Source organism: Rattus norvegicus, chromosome 8 (genome assembly GCF_036323735.1).
Source record: "Rattus norvegicus strain BN/NHsdMcwi chromosome 8, GRCr8, whole genome shotgun sequence".
NCBI classification, from domain to species: domain Eukaryota; kingdom Metazoa; phylum Chordata; class Mammalia; order Rodentia; family Muridae; genus Rattus; species Rattus norvegicus.
Window position 1 is genome coordinate 89816822 of NC_086026.1, and position 14901 is coordinate 89831722.

The window sequence follows — 14901 nt, forward strand, 5'->3', positions numbered from 1 at the left end:
TGAAACCCCAGTTTGATTCCCAAGGAGGGGCTATGTTAAGCAATATAGATTTAAAAATGACTTCTAGCTTTGAGGTCAGGGAATTTTTAAGGAAAAGAATACCTTTAATATCCATCTTAATAGGGTGGGGGTTTTGGGTTTTTTTGCTTTGTTGTTTTTTTTAGTAAACTTAGGTGTCAATGGGGGAGGGTGGCGGTGGTTTCAATGATGGGTTTCGTTATTATTGTTTGTTTGTTTATTTGTTTGTTTGGGACAGGGTCTCCCTGCATAGCTCTGTCTGGCCTAGAACTTGCTACACACACCAGGCTAGCTTCAACTCGCTGATCTGCCTGCTTCTGCCTCCCCAGTGCCAAGATTAAAGACGTGCACCACGCACCCCAGGCACAGTTGGTTGGCCTTTTCGGATGGAGTTTTGTTGCTTATTCTCATTTCTAGAACTAACTACGTAGTCCAGGTTTGCCTCAGATTTGCAGTGATCCTCCTGCTTCTGCCCCAAGCTTGTCTATCACACCCAGCCAAACAAGGTAGAGATATCTGTAGTTCTTTTTAGTATAAATAACTAAAAAAAATGCTGAAACATTTGCTCTGCTCTACAATAGCACTGGATTCTGTGAGAAACAAAGACCAGCTGAGCTCCATTCTAGCAGTACACACTGACACACACACACACACACACACACACACACACATGCACTGACTCACACTCATACCCCGTACACATGTGCACACACACACACTCACACACTCGCACACATACACTCACACACATACACACTCACACATTCACACACATGCACATACACACATACACAGATACCCTTACACACATGCACACTTATAGACATACACTCACTAACACACATGTGCACATATACATGTACACACACATATACACACAAGATTAGAATCTCATGTTCAAATCTCTGGATAGCACTGGGATCTTTGAACTAAAAGAAGAAATAAAATGATAAAGGCAAGAGACTAAGAAGGACACCTGCCCATCTTGCTCCAGCTCTTTTTGGGGGCGGGATAACACTAGCATCCCTTCTCACGGCCAGGTTTCAGCAAGTTTGGCAAGCACATGAGCACCACCATGTTCCCAATGCAAGACATTGCGGGAAGGAGCTCCTTGTTGGTAAGTTATCAGAACATATGGTAGAAAGGCAAAGAAATGTTGGCTTTCATTTTGATTTGTATTCTCAATTTTATTTATTTTTGAGAATTTCATACATGTATAAAGTGAAATATGATCTGTCCACACCATCTCCCCATCCAATTTCCCCACATCATCCCACCTCTCCCCCTCTACAGTATTGGATTTTTGTCTGTCTGCCCATCTGTTTTCGAGACAGACTTTGTCAATATCTGGTTGACCTTAAACTCTGGATCCTCCTGCAGATACAACATCCGGACAGATGAATATATCTTTCAGATGTTCTGAACCATGTTAGAGCTGTCTCTTCACAGATGATCCTGAGGTACGTCACACGACAGGGCTCCCACCCTCCATCCTTCTGCATTTCCTTGGTGTCTCTGGTCTTTCTGTCCTAAGATTACATTTCTCAGAGAACAGATGATATTGAATAACCTTCCTTGTCTTGGTTCAGCCCTTGCTCACTAGGGTACCTGACGTTAAAGACATCTGCAAGAGAAGGTCTATTTCATTTCTGTCATTCCACAGAATGCAAATTGCAGATGGACAGAGGGATTCCGGCAGAGGCAGTCATCTGTCGATGGGCTGCAGAGTGGGAAAGCACAGAACCTTCAGGAAACATAAGGATGGCCCAGGTGATAGAGGGTTCGGAAAGCATAAGCCCTAGTGCAGAACAGTGTTAGACCTTGATCTGACCTACAGCTCTCTATATTTTGTAAAGTTTCTCTATTTTGACTGAATTGCGACAACTCCAAAAAAAAAAAAACAAAAAACAAAAAACAAAAAACAGCATTGTTGGTTTACATAACTAAAGTGGCTTGTTGGTCTACATGCTTGCCCTCCCCAGCCTCATAGCTGACTCAGACATAGCCTGACTCAGCAGTCACATGGCCTGAAATGTGTCCCCTTCCTGACCCCTACAGAAAGGGGCTCCTGCATACCACATACCTGAGCCCATGCCATGCTGCTGTTTGCTTGTCTGTGGTGATATTAACTATTCGAGTGCATACCTTACCTCAAGAGACAATCCACCTCCATTTTCCCACCTTGACTCCCAAACTCAAAACCTTTCACAGAATAGGTTTATTACTAAACCAGCAGAGTAGCAGGGGGAACCAGAGCAGTGTCTAATGGGACCAGAGAGCAGGTCTCAACAATAAACTGCTATCTTGCAAATTTCCCTCCAGAAATTTTGCAGATGCCTGGGTCCTTTTTAAGATGCAGGGATAAGGAGAGGTTCGGGATAAAAAGAGATCTGACACAGAAAGTTAATTCTTGAGAATACCTCCGGGTGACACTGCATGGTCAAGTTCATTTTGTAATGAATGAAGCCTGAATTGTTTGGGGTCACCCAATCTTTCTCATACAAAAACCAATATGGCTGTCTACACAGCTGTTTACTACACCTATTGCTGCTCAGGCCAAGGCCCAGACAGGAAATTTTCTAGAAGCCAGAGGAAAGGCAGTGCCCCCTCTTCCTTATGGGAGAGCTCCAGCTCAGAGCAAGTTCCCCAGACTTTCCCTTTACAAAGAAAATCCACATCACAGGAAGTGAAAACAACTCTCCTGCTCCCTTAAGTCAACCTTGTTGCCTTGTTAGAGACTCATGGTCTCCCTTCCCATTCTTGGACCTATATAGCCTTCAAGACTCACTGCAAAAGTCCACTGGGAAATACAGTGCCCATGCCTGTGATCCCAGCACTTGAGGCAAGAGGGTTATAGAAAGCTGAAGGGCAGCCTACAAGGAGTCTATGAATGAGAAGAATTTAAAGGACAGGTGTGGGAAAAATAGCGTGTTAATATATTTGCAAAATAAAATCTGTTACCATATCAGAAGCTATCCATCCTTACTCATGTCTGTCAACAGTACAATAATATTAAAAACTAATATTTTTGGCAGTCTTTTTTTTTGTTGTTGTTGTTGTTGTTGTTGTTATTTGTTTGGTTGGTTTCAGATGGTATCTTATTCTGAGGCCAGGGCAGGCTTAGACTTTAACCTCCTCAAACTCACAGCAGTCCTCCCAAGTGATGAGATAACAGGTCTTCACCACTAGGCCCAGCTTCTATGTGGTGTCTTTTACAAACAGAGTTATTTTTCATGATATTTAAGTATGTACGTCTGTGGGAGGGGTGGTACGTGCACAGAGTGGCGGTGCTTCTGGATGCCCAGGGCTGCGAGGCCTCCTGGAGCTGGAACTACAGGTGGCTCTGAACTTCCGACACGAGTGCTGGCAACTAAACCTGGGTTCTCTGCAAAAGCAGTAAGCGCTCTCAATCACTGAGTCAGGTCCCCTGCCCTTCTGTGACCTCATAACCTTGTTGTCATTAGGATGAAGTAGCTGGAGATGTTTTATAGAACTAGCTGTACTCCTGTGCCATTTCCTTTTGCTAAGTCCCATGGAGTCTGAATGTGTAATAGCAGCTGTGTTTCTGGGAACATGCAATTGTGTAACACGATTTCCCAAGAAGTTACCTTGGAAACTCTAGGACTCACGTTTAAAGGGAAGAGCTTAATGAGTGAATAGAATTTTTTGTAGCATGTTGAACATAGCCTTTTATTCCTTTCTGAGTAACATGGGTTCATGTGTGGGAGGGGGATGATGAGATCTACCCGACCCTCATCCTGCTGCAGAGGTTTGCTAGTCTTTGAAAGGCAGTTGTCCTCCAATAGTTCATTATGAACATTTCAGAGAAGCTCCTGACATCTGCCTACACTTTATTAATCATAAAAGTGAAATAAAAACCTTTCCAGGGAAACTCCACCTGGCTTCTTCTTGGTATCTGCACTGCCTGAACCCTCTGCAGTTGTGTGCTGGTTCACTCCTGTGTGGAAACTGCACATTGTGTAGAGAATTTAGTTAGACTTGCTCAAAAGCAGTTAAAGTAACAGAATTTCGTTGCTGCTGTCTAGCACCACTAAATATAATAACTCCAATGGTGAGCCCATTAAAATGCGTCAGAAACTTGACAATCCCTGCTGGCTATTGGAAAACAATTTCTTACTACTCTTAAAACATTAAGGCTCACAGTTCTTTTTGAGGAACTCTAAAGAGCAAACAAAGCCCTAAGTGGAAATATGACATATAATAGTATTTGGCCTCTTGGTCATTAAAAAAGAAATCACAGAATCATACAACATTGAGAACAGGGTTTGAGAACTATAGAAGTTGATCTTCAACTTCTGAAGTCTAACGATTCTGACTGTCTCATGAAAGGCAGCTTTTTATTTGACTTACTGAGGACATGTAGGCCATCTATAGTGAATCAGAAATTCAAAGTCATCGGTGGCTAAAGAGTTTGATAAAGGCCAGACTGAGCTACATAAGACATAAGACCGTGTCTTTAGAAATTAAAGCCCCAGAAATAAAAGAGTAAGCCAGTACTATCATACAGTCCTTGAGTACCACCATGAGGAAGCCTTGTTCTTAGGAATGAGAAGAATTATGTTGTCTCTCACTTCTGCAAATATCATCTAGTGGATGTAACAAACATAAAATCAGGATTTATACAAATTTTAATTTGAGCAAAATAAAATTATATAATGATGTAAAATCAGGATCATTTGTATTCATTGCAGGAGTTTTTAAAGAAGAGAATCCTTCTCTGGAAGGATCTGGACAAATCAGAGATGCAGACAAAGAATATATGACATACATAAAATGGAAATTAGCCATTCTCAATTATACATGATTATAAAGACAGAAAGTATATAGTGATAATACACACAATAAAATAATATAGTTTACATTGTTGTTATACATTAAATTTTCAAACATTCCAAACTTTATTCATCATGTAACAACCTAAGACATAAGACCTAAAACAAAATCTTAAATCTTGTAAATCACTTGACTAAAAGTCATTTGGATGCTTACAAGGCAGTGCCATGTACAAGCTGTTGTGTAGACAAGAGAGTCTAGCCTCCATCAGAACAGCAAGCCATGAACCAATGATTCCTCTATGTCTGTAGCCTGCAAGTTTATCACTGGTATCCACAGCTGACAAGAGTCACAATCCTGAGGCAAAATTCTACAGAAAACTGGAACCAATTATATAGAAGAAACAGAGATAGATAGATAGATAGATAGATAGATAGATAGATAGATAGATAGATGATAGACAGATAGATGGATAGATGGATTATGGTCAGATAGTAGATTCATAGGTAAAGAGAAGGGAATGAAGACATTACTATGAAAATTTGCTCACATGATTATAGAAGCAGAGACATCTCCGATCTGCTGGCTGAGGAAGAGAACTGGAAAAGATGGCGGTGTAATGTAGTCCCAGTTCTATGAGCCAAAGAGTGGGAAAGAAATACTGTAAGCCTGGCCCAAGTCCAAATTCTGAGAGCTAGGAGTGTTTCCTGGAAGGAATAGATGGAAGTTCTAGTTGGGAAGAAGGGATTCCCCCTGAGCTTTGTCTCCACAGGGACCTCATTATATTAGATGGTGCCCACCCACACTGATTGAGGAAGACCTCCTTTACACATTTTAGTGACTCAAATGCTAATCTCTTCCAGAAACAGCCTCACAAGCACAATGAAAAATAATGTTTTCCAGATATCTGAATATCCTTTAGCTTTCTATTTCACATGACCCATCATCTCCTGGGAAACATAAGACCCCATCAAACCAATAGTGTTATATTGAAGGCCCACACTCTTGAAGATCTTTATTCACCATCTAGTTTACTTAAATATGGGGTGGGCAAGCAGTATTTGATTAAAGTATTTTTAGGTAATATATTATGGGGTTATAGCTCTAAAAATACACTATATGCATATATTAAAGACCTTCAAACACAAGTTTTTATTCTTGCGTTCTGAGGAAAGATCTCATGATACAATCAAGGCCATCCTGGGACTCATGAAACTGGCTTCTGGCTCCTGATCCTCCTCACCCCTCTTGGCAGGTCAGGCACTGTCTTTGTGAGATTACTATGTGTGGAAGCATGGGACACCCTACCATAGCTTTTGGTGACTTTAGTTGCACCTCTTTTTTTCAATGAAACAACAGAAGTTACTCAGTAGAGGAAGGAGGAAATTAGGCAAGCCTCGATCTGAATACTACTATAACAATTCAAAACATTCAAACACTCAAATACACAGAAATATGCATGGCATAGTTGCATTTCTTGGCAAGAATGTGGTTGGGTGAGGACAAAAGAGGAGCAGAAACCTAGAGTGTCCACAAGTACATAAGAAGGAGGATACCAGGCAAGGTGACAGGTTCATCCTGTCCCTCTTTCTGAGGTAAGATCTAAAAAAACCTGAACGGAGCCTGAAATAGATGCTACAGTACAATGTACGAGGATGTGGTTTGGAGTGATGGCTGTCCACCAAAGCCTAGTTCAGTTTTGTTAGGCACTCAGTTACCTAGCTAACCAATACTTCCCAAACTCATTGCAATTGCACACAGTTTTATGACTAAGGTCTGTCCTTCTGAAGAGAAGTCTTGTGTGCCACTTGGGATCTAGGCCTGAGATAACAAGAACACATTCCTCTCTGTTCTCTTCTCCTTCCCACTGACTGAATCTTCCATATGGGACATTGTATCTGTCTCAGTAATACACAAGCACTGTCCTGGGAGAAGCAGAAAGATAGAAGAAACCCAGGTCCCTGAACTGGCATGTGGAGCTGATCTGCCATGCTGATCAAGATCATTGTATCCGGAACCCTATTTTTCACCACTGTGCACAGGGTGTCGGTTATAGCAGCTCAGCCTTGTAATGGATAACTTGGATAAGAAAGCACATTATGAAGGAAAAGTTATGTCTTTCTTTAAAGTATTTTTTAATATTTATTTATTTTGTATATGAGTATACTGTCACTGTCCTCAGATACACCAGAAGAGGGCATCTGAACTCATTACAGATAGTTGTGAGCCACCATGTGGTTGCTGGGATTTGAACTCAAGACCTTTGGAAAAGCAGTCAGTAGCTCTTAACCGTTGAGCCATCTCTCCAGCCCCTAATGCAGATTGGTTATCCCTTCTCTGAAGTGCTGTGACTAAAAGATTTCATGTTTCTTTTCTTTTTGGGAAATGTGTGTGTGTGTGTGTGTGTGTGTGTGTGTGTGTGTGTGTGTGTGTATGTGATGAGATATTGGGGGGCAGAACCCACGCCTACATGTGAAACTCATTTATGTTTCACATGCATCTTATGCACCTTAGCCTGAAGGTGGTTTTATTCCGTGTTTTTGGAATGTCTGTTCTAACTTGCCCCACAGGTCAGATATAATATCCTGCCAGTTCTCTGGTGTTTGCACACCTGGTCCCAGCTGGTGACGCTGTTTGGGAAAGTTAAGGAACCTGTAAGAGGTGGTGGACCTTCCTAGAGTAAGTGTGTAACTTGGGGTGATCTTGAAGGCTTTACAGTCCAGCCTACTTGCTTCCCTTTCTGATGCCTGTGCTCAGGAAGCTTCTGTGTGCTCCTCTCGCCTTCTCTGCCTGTTGCCAGGATGGTCTCTTCTATCCCCATGGAAGTCAAACCTTTTCTCCCCTCAATTGCTTCTTCTCAGGATAATCTGGGCATCAGAGACAGATGCAAGAAAAAACACAAATCTTAATTTTCCTCAGCTACTTTATATTCACCATTCCAGTCCAAATCAAATCTTTTTTTTTTCTTTTTTCTGTTTTTTGGAGCTGGGGACCGAACCCAGGGCCTTGCGCTCGCTAGGCAATCGCTCTACCGCTGAGCTAAATCCCCAACCCCCCAAATCAAATCTTAATAAATCCACCATTATGGATAATGCTAGCTAATACTATGGATGGACAAATATAATTTCTAAGTTAATTAACTTGACAAGGCTGCGAGTCAGAACGGGAAACAAAGTCAGTGACTCTCAGAAGTTTCTATACCCTCCAAAACAAGTGGACTTCCTACCAAAAGTAGTTTCCCGTTTCCTGTCAGTGGTGATGCTAACAGTTTCATAGGAAATTAGACAAAACTGGTTGTGTTAGCCTAGATACATTGCATAAATAAAACTTCTCTGATAATATTTTTAATTTAGCAGATTTTTTTTAAGCCTGAAGGTGGAACGAGACATGATCAGGGCATTTGCTAACACGACTTTTTTTTATATTTAGTCAGTCATCTCTTGGCCAAGGCTAACTCTGTTGAACAAGCCTACTTAAGATGGTCCCCATCCCTTCCTCCTCACAGGATCCTGGTCTATGCACTTCCTGTTGACATTGTGTAGAGAATAGAACAGGTGACTATACATGGAGATGTAAGTGATTCATAATAAGACATAAAGGGCACAGCTTTGCATATGCATTTGAACAAATAATTAAGACTGGATCTGTGGAAGACCTAGAATTTTGATATAAGAATGTCCTGGGAAGGCTCATTGCCCCAGTGTAGGGGAATGCCAGGGCAGGGAGGAGGGAGGGAGTGGGTGGGTAGGTGGGGGAGCATCCTCCTAGAAGCAGGGGGAGGAAGGATGGGATAAGGGGTTTCCAGAAGGGAAACCAGGAAAGGGGATAACATTTGAAACGTCAATAATTAAAAAAGTTAGCTACCTTATGACTTTGGGTTTTATATTTTAAAAGGCAAGTATAGGAAGAGGACAGGAAAAATCTTTATCCTTACTGCAGTAACAGTTTCATCAATACAACGTTTTCTATTTTAAGGTAATAACCTGGCTGGGAAACCCCTGTGAACCTGTCACAGACGGGGAATTCCCCCTGTTAAAATGGTTGAAGTTCCTATTGTCCTTCCAGAGGATCCCAGTTCTGCTCCCTATGCCCACACAGTGGCTCAGAACTACCTGTAACTCTAGCTCAGGGGCCCCAACACCGTCTTCCGACCTCCATGAGTACAAGGTGCTCATGTGATACACATGCATACATTCAGGCAAAACATACATACACATGAAAAGATGATTTTGTGAACAGCACAAAAGCATGTCAACATCTTGTCAGAGTGGGAGACAGCTTTCTGTTTATTCCTTAGCACCTTCAAATAGTTTTTAAAGATCATATTCCCAAGAAGACACTCGATGTCACTCACATTCAACCCTGGAAGCTGCATTCCTCCTGTGGTCAGCTGAACTGTGTAATGCGATCTTTGGTTATTTGAGGTTAAAGGAAGCCTGTGGTCACGGCTGCTTCAGCTGAGTCGAATGGGCATGGGGAGAATACTAAGGCCCGATTGTCTTCAGCCAAGTCCTGTGTCAGTGCCCAGCCTCACTGATGGCAGACTTTTGTAAGGAACATTGCATCACACTAAGTCTGAAGAAGGATGAAGACCAGAGTCAGAAGAGCCCGCCACCCAAATGTCTTAAGTAGACACACAGCTTAGCTAATGTAGTTACAGGCCAGTGGTCGTAATTCACACAGACTCATACTAAAACAGTGTGCAGGTTAGAACTACACACTCACTGGACTCACAAGCAGAAATAACTACGCTCGAACACACTTACCTAACTTAAAGTAGTAAACAGATTTCGCATGAATAAAAGGACCTAAACAGTCCAGAAGCACATCGTGATTTTCATCTTTCCAATACCTTACACTTGAGATATATAAAGATATGCAAACTTTGACTAAATAATGAATATTTGCACACTGAAAGCTTTCACCTTTAAAGTCTGCCTATTTAGCCCCCATTTAATCTTCTATAGCACATTCTTATTTTAGCATTTCACGATTAAGCGCTTTTCCTTGAGGATGCCACCTGCCTAGCTGGGCCTTAGCACATCTGCCCATTCTGTTCTCCAGTGATATACTTGGAGAAGGGGAGGGGTGGGGAAGGCTAAAGTTCCCTTTTGCTCCACAAACTTGATATTTACAAGCAAACAATAGGTCCTCCTGGATTTGAAAAAAAAAAAGTCCAAAAACTCCTAATACTTTTGGAAAATTAAGGTTATAAATCATGTAATTGTAGCACAGAATTTTTATATCACCAAAGCTGCCTGATGCTCATGTGCTAGCTCTTCCTCGGTGTGTGTGTAAGATACACTACAAATAGAGACATAGTTTAATATAAATAAAAATGATATTATAATTTTATGCTTTAACAAGGTCATCTTAGCTATTTTATGATATTATTTTTAAAGGTTTATTTATTTATTATTTATATAATGTTCTGCCTGCATGCCTGCACACCATAAGAAGGCACCGGATCTTGTTACAGATGGTTGTGAGCCACCATGTGGTTGCTGGGATTTGAACTCAGGACCTCTGGAAGAACAGCCAGTGCTCTTAACCTCTGAGCCATCTCTCCAGCCCATTTTATGATATTATTAATTCAACATATTTTAACTGCCTTAGTGAAATTGCAAATTTTCCTTCAGTGTATGAAGAAGCTATCTTAAAGTATGTATTAAAGATTAGGGTCATCGCTTCTCGGCCTTTTGGCTAAGATCAAGTGTAAAGATTAGGGTCAGTGAGTCTGCTTACTGGGTAAAGGCGACTGCTGTGCAAACTTGGTGACCTGAGTTTGACCAGCAGAATCCACCACAAAGGTGGAAGGAGCAAGGGGCTCCACAAGTGTTCTCTCTCTCTCTCTCTCTCTCTCTTACACACACACACACACACACACACACACACACACACACACACACACACACACCAAATAAAAAAATTAAGGTATACATTTAAAAGTGAGAGAATAAAAACATAATTTTCTTTTTTTTTTTAAAAGATTTATTTATTCATTTATTATATATAAGTACACTGTAGCTGTCTTCAGACACACCAGAAGAGGGCATCGGGTCTCCTTACAGATGGTTGTGAGCCACCATGTGGTTGCTGGGAATTGAACTCAGGACCTCTGGAAGAGCAGTCGGGTGCTCTTAACCGCTGAGCCATCTCTCCAGCCCAAAACATAATTTTCTTAGAAAACTAGTATATTCTTATGTTCGCATATCTCCATATTTTGTGTTTTTTAATTGGTTAGTTGGTTGGGTTGGTTGGTTGGGTTTTGTGGGGGAGGGGCTTTTATTTTGTTTTGAGACAAAGTTTTCAATATGTTGCTCTGTGTAGTCTGGGATTCTCCCTGCTTCTAGGCAATACCATGCCCAGCTACAACGGCTACTTTTTCATTTCATTATTCTTTTAAGACTATTGCCACTCTTCTATCAAGATGAAGTTTTTCTTCCCCCTCTTTCCCTTTCTTTTGCTTTCCTGATTGAACAGGATCAATTCAAGCTCTCCTCAAACCCCAGCACTTGGGCCTCAGGAGTTTAGTGCCGAGATCGCAAGTGCTCAAGCACTTGCCGCCTGCCCTTGACTTTTCTTTTGAGTTCCACTGTGGACTGACTTTGTGTCTGATGTGCTACGTTCCTTAGTATTTGTAGGTTTTGCCCCTCCCCCGCCCCCCTTTTTGGAGATAGGGTCTTGCAGCACTGGGTGACCTAGAATTCTGTGTGAACACTGCATGAAAGGGGGAAAAAACAAGAGAGACAACAGATGAAATCTTATTTTCATTTAGATGAATTTTAATGATGGATTTTTTCAATATTAGAGTTCATCCACAAATGAAATTAAAATTAAGTACTTTCTTAAGAAAATAGATTTTTATACCAACACACCCTTGTGCTCTAAGCTGAAACCATCAGTGGATGGTGTTTGGGAGCCACCTGGTGGCGCATTCGCTCTCTGCAGCATGGGATTTTATCAGCTAGGACAAGGGCCTGACACCAAATACCAGGGAGCACACCTGCTTAGAGGCTATATAATACCAAAACACAGAACGTGACTACATGCATAGCACATGCTTTCAAATACATAGATAGTTCCTTTTGCTGCTCTCAATTACTCTCTAATAGTGAAAAAAATTGAAAGTAGAAAGTTAAAAAATAATCCAGGGCTTGACGAGAAGGCTCCGTTGTTAAAAGCGCTGGTTGTTCTTCCAGAGAACCTAGGTTTAATTCCCAGAACGCACATGGCAGCTCACAACTGTAACTCCAGTCCCGGAAGATCTAGCAGCCTCACCCAGACAGGCAGGCAAAACATCAACGCACATAAAAAATAAATAAAACTTTTAAAAAAATTTAAATCCAAAATGTGGCTGTAGCTCAGTTGGTAGAATGCTCGCCAAGCATGCATGAAACTCTGGGTTCCAATACAGTAATATCTAAAATGGGGCATGGCGGCACACATCAGTAATTCCAGCACTCAGGATCATAAGGATCGGAAGCTCAAGGTCATGTTGCTACCTAGTGGGTTTGAGGCTGCCCTAGGCAACACAAGACCTGTCTCAAAAAAGAAAAATCCAGTAATGATTTATTAATTTTTAAAAGTTAAGACAGAAACTCATTTTTTCGTGGCATTTTCATAGAAATTTTGTTTTGTTTAGTTTTGTTTTTGTGCCGGCCCCACTGCCCTTCCCCACCCACTACCACACCACAACACACCCCTTCCCTTCTTTCTTTTGCTAGTCTCTCTCCTTTACCCACAGCCTCTTTTCTGCTTTCATGCCTCATGTATTCCATTAATCTCCCTTTTATCCCCTCTAACCTCCCTTAAGATCCAGTCTTCCAGTCAAAGGCGGCAGATTCAGTGGCAGGGGTATGGCGTTCCCGGACCTTGGCTGCAGCTCACCTCTGGCTGCTGTACAAAGGTCTCGTCCTCACCCTCCAGTCCTCACTGTGGCCCACCAGGTCCCAGAGGCCACTGCTGCATCACCCCAGGCTCAGTGCCCGCAGACAGTGGAGGTACCTCAGGGAGCACATGTGGGCTTGTTACCAGGACAAGTCTAGGCCGGTGCATAACTTTCTGCCACAAAGTCTACAGCTTCCTTAACCCAGCAGCCGTCTACGCCAACAATGACATCTGCCCGAGTGACATCTGAAGTCTGTGGCTTTGACTATGACGACACACTGACCAGTATGCGGACGCGCTTCACCCTGAGATCATCAATGTCTCCCCGAACATCCTGATCGAGCATACTCATACCCTGCGCGGATTCAGAATTACAATGACCCCAGCTGGGCCATCGGTGACCTGCACTATGACATTTAGAAGAGTTCCCTGGTGAAAATTGATGCTTTTCATTATGTACAAGTGACTGACCTTATATGGTGGCACCCAGCATATGACACTATAATAGATGAGTGGCTTTTGGCAAGAGCCCATTCATCAAGCAATTCATGGACATCTTCTTACTGCCAGCGATGCCACTGCTGCCCTGTATGGTAGGTAGATTACTTTCTGGGCCACAGCCTGGAGTTTGATCAAGTATACCTCTCCAAGGATGTGAGAGATGGCGCCCAGGATGTGAAGGGCCTCCTGTACCAGTGGGTTGAGCAAGACATGGCAAAGTATATCCTGAGAAGGGATGAAACATTTGCAGTCCTGAGCCACGTGCTAGCCATGTAAAACATCTGTTGCTCATCACCCTTCCGCTTTGTGGACAAGGGCATGCGGCGCATGCTAGGTCCTGATTGGCTCTAGCTCTTCAATGTGGTCAGCATCCAGGCAGACAAGCCAGGCTATTTCACTGCCTGGCAGAATCTTTTAGAAAAGCGTGATGAGTAAGGCTTCTCTCCCCTGGGACTGTGTCACTTTCCTGGAAAAGGGCCAGTATCTATCGGCAACCTTTTTGACTTTCTTCGTCTGACAGAATGGCAAGTGCTGCGTGTGTTCTACTTTAGTGACCACTGCTATGAGGACATGGCAGATCTCATGCTATGGCCTGGCAGGCACCCAGGAGCCCTCCTCTCTGAGCTAGAGCATGAGATCTGCATCATCAACATACAACAGTAAGGACACTGTTGGCCCCGCCACAGGTGCTCACTGGATGGCTAGAGCGTGTGCAAATTTGCCAGGATGCAGATGCCTGGCTGTGTGGATGAAGGAGCCACAAGAATCGAGATGCATCACCCTATTCAACGCTCCGTTTGGGAGCATCTCCCACACCTTCCATAATCCACTTTTCCAGAAGCCTTGTATACTTCTCTGACCTGTACATGGTCTCAGCTGTGTGTTCACTACCATATGGTCACTGTCTAGCCATGCCACATACCCCTGCAGCCTGAGGTGCCCCTCTGGATGGACAAGTTCTGCACTGACTACATGGAACTACCCATTCTTGAAAAATGGCCCACATTCCCTGGAGACACTTTTACTGTCTTGGACAGACCATTCCTTTTAGCCCCAGCTACCTTGACAAGCAACAAAAGTAGTCTCTTTTTTTAAAAAAATCTCATTTTCCTCTCCCATGGTCCACTTCATATCTCTCTGTCTATCTCTGTCTCTGTCTCTCTGTCTTTGTGCCTCTCTCTCCGTATAGGATACCCACTTCACAGAAAATGTGGTATTTATTTCTTTGAGTATTGGCTTTTTGCACTTAACATGATGATTTCCACTTGTGTCAATGAATTTCATGCCAGAGGACAACTTCGTGGAGTCTATTAGCTTCCTCTGGAAATTCTTCATCAAGCATCTCTACCTAGTTAGCCACCTTGCCCAGTTTACATTTTCTTTACATTGAATAAAATTCCATTGTGCATGTACCACATTTTCTTCATTTATTTTTCTGTGAATAGTGCAGCAATAAAAAATGATATGCAAATATCTCCGAGATACCACTTAAGAGTTCCTTGGCATATTCCGAAGGGACCTGCCATGTGGTCGGTCTAACTTGATTTCTAAAGTGGCTGCTCTAGTCTATAAAGATACCTGTGCCACCACACCCTCATTGATAGTTCAACCATTTGTTACCATTTGCTTTCTTGTTTGCAGCAATTCTAACTGGGGTTCAATGTCACCATAGAGCAGTTTTAGCATGCTGATGGCTAA

The 14901-nt window shown here is 42.5% G+C and overlaps 1 protein-coding gene and 1 pseudogene across 1 annotated transcript in view; one reads left to right on the plus strand and one right to left on the minus strand.

Annotated features, from left to right (window-relative positions):
* Positions 1 to 14901, minus strand: part of Filip1 (filamin A interacting protein 1) — a 195264-nt gene that overhangs the window by 175313 nt on the left and 5050 nt on the right. The window lies entirely within an intron of this gene.
* On the plus strand, positions 12248 to 14864 carry LOC103690485 (5'-nucleotidase domain-containing protein 2 pseudogene; annotated as a pseudogene).